This window comes from Sycon ciliatum, chromosome 9 (assembly GCF_964019385.1).
Source record: "Sycon ciliatum chromosome 9, ocSycCili1.1, whole genome shotgun sequence".
Taxonomy (NCBI): domain Eukaryota; kingdom Metazoa; phylum Porifera; class Calcarea; order Leucosolenida; family Sycettidae; genus Sycon; species Sycon ciliatum.
In genome coordinates, this window is record NC_088651.1 from 13,822,315 (window position 1) to 13,824,729 (window position 2,415).

Here is a 2,415-nt window from a genome sequence, read left to right on the forward strand (position 1 = left end):
TTCTCGGTGGCCAGCTCACAGACTGGCGGACTGAAGTCCAGCACGGCAATCACTGGACGGGGATAACACGGCGGGTAAGTCGCATCCTTGCAATGGACACATCTACGTTGTACATGCACACACACACACACGGACACACACACACACATGCACATGCACACACATACGGACACACATATGGACACACGCACACACACACACGCACACACACGGACACACATATGGACACACACACACGGACACACACACACGGACACACACACACACGGACACACATACACGGACACACACACACACACACACGCACACACCACCACCATGTATACACCCGTCGCAAGAGAAGCACGCAAATCTGCAAATGCACTGGATGTGCACCCACAGATTTTCTCTTATAGCAACGATAGCGAACAAGATCTGAATGATACAGATCAAGACTTGCGCCAGATAACTGTCTAATCCACACAACTGGCGAAGCCATGTGAATCGACCACCAATGCACACCTGTTCTACACCACACGGAGTACATCGGCATAATCTGCTGTCAGGTTCTGTACAAGAGAAAACAAAATACCAAAAGGAAACAAGAAACTCCACTCATTTCACATCTCCAATGTGAACCAGAAAGAAAAACGTAACCAATCAAGGCAATGCAAACTCCTGACGAACAACTTCTACTGGTAATTTCCGTAGGAATTATGCGAAAAATTATGCTAGCATAATCTGTCAAGGCCTACTAAAATCTACCAAATGACAGTTATGTTGCTGTAAAGTGCGTAGGTCTACGAACGACTGATGTTGCTGCAAGCATGACCGCTCGGCGCTCAAGCTCTACTTCAGTACGTGTAGCACTACTACTAGTGCTTGGAGCTGAGGTCGTGTAACTCGTGTGACGGTGTCCCGGTTTGACTCCTCTCAAACAAGCATTAACCCGATTAGGAAGATGGTTACTGAGTAAAATGCTACACTACAACATACAGCTACAGACAGTCTACTCCACTATACATGTAGATAATCCAATACTAGTGCAGTACTAGGGTTCGGATAAACCTTGTTTTAGTTCACACAATCATGTTGTTGGTTTGAAAGCAGGAAACAAGGTGGAGGACACAGTGTTCGAAAACAGTGACCTTACGACAACTAGCCCTTGGCGGATTATGCTGGCATAATATTTGGCATCCTCTTGGGATTTCGTCAAAAAATTATGCTCCGGCATAATATACGGATTCCAACGTGTAAGGTCGGCATAATCTTTCGGTTTAGACAAAAATTACGCTTAGGGCATGGCCGTGTGTGTATGCGTGGTTTCTCAATCCTCTACTTCGAAGTATGTACAGCGTGAATACATAGTGGAACCGACCATAATTCAGCATAATTCAGCATATTTGTTGGCATAATTGTGGCATAATTTGACGATTGGCCGAGCATAGTCCGCCAATGGTTAATGACAACCATCCACGGTTGGTAGAGCCCCGGTGCGTTGGGACCATCTGAACCATAATTTCATGGGTGTTCGGAGAGGATATGTACATGTAAGAACAGTCAGATGTGAATGTTGACGTCATCCTGCTTCTACATAATTGTACATGTAGGTACTAGGTAGGCCTGGGCCATGGCTGGAGTTGCTCGAAAAATATTCGTTCGATTCTGCATCGATTCACATCGAGCCGAACTGAATCCAACCCACAAGCTTACCGACAGTTAGGCTGCTAACGCGACTGAACAAAATGATCCGGATATCCACGGAAGTATCAGACGACAGAAGTTGGAGGTCATATCCTTATCCGACAGCCAAACGTCGCTATGGTTTATTTTCTGTCACTTTCCTTGGCTCTGACCGCTGGAATGCCCTCCCAGCGGAGGTCCGCTCAAGTAACAGTTCTTCCCTGCATACCTTCCGTAATTCTGTTCTTCATTTTTTAAGGTACCCTGTCAAAAGGCCGTAGGCCCGTGGGGATTGCCCTATCAAAAATTTAATAATAATAATAATAATCCGCGACGTCCATCTCCAAAAAGAACTCGACCATGCTTTGTCTCCTGACGATACTGTACTAGGCGGCGCTAGCGCTATGCGCTATGCAAAAATAAAATATTTGAGGGGAAATAATTTTTTCCGAGGAATATCACATTGTTATTAATATTACCCGTGGCCGTGGCGGGAAAGGTGCTGATTGGCTGGAGTACTCGGGCGACGTTGAATATAGCAACGCCGCAGCATTTATCTGCTCCCGCTCTGTACGCAACTACTGTAGTTCCCTTCGTCTTCGCTAGCGATGAAAACAAGTCACTGGAGTTCTGAGTCCTGAGCGAGACGAATTGCTTGTCCATCATCATGGTGGCTTCGAATTCGGATTTCGAAGTTGTCGATGAGAACTCGCCATCTCGGCGGTTGTGGGACGTTCTGCCGTTCTCCGAAAA

At 46.3% G+C, this 2,415-nt stretch overlaps 1 protein-coding gene across 3 annotated transcripts in view; it reads right to left on the minus strand.

The window, feature by feature from the left end:
• Positions 1 to 1,881, minus strand: part of LOC135824924 (uncharacterized) — a 10,147-nt gene extending 8,266 nt beyond the window's left edge. The window contains exons 1-3 of one of the 3 annotated variants that reach the window (XM_065337669.1): positions 1,693 to 1,881; positions 502 to 548; positions 1 to 102 (exon numbers count right to left, since the gene is read on the minus strand). The exon at positions 1 to 102 is cut by the window's left edge and continues 13 nt beyond it. The gene's annotated coding sequence lies outside the window, so the exon portion shown is untranslated. Of the gene's footprint in view, positions 549 to 1,692 lie in introns of all 3 variants that reach the window. The other 2 variants (XM_065337670.1, XM_065337668.1) reach the window with 2 other exon arrangements.
• Between the last annotated feature and the right edge of the window lie 534 nt (positions 1,882 to 2,415).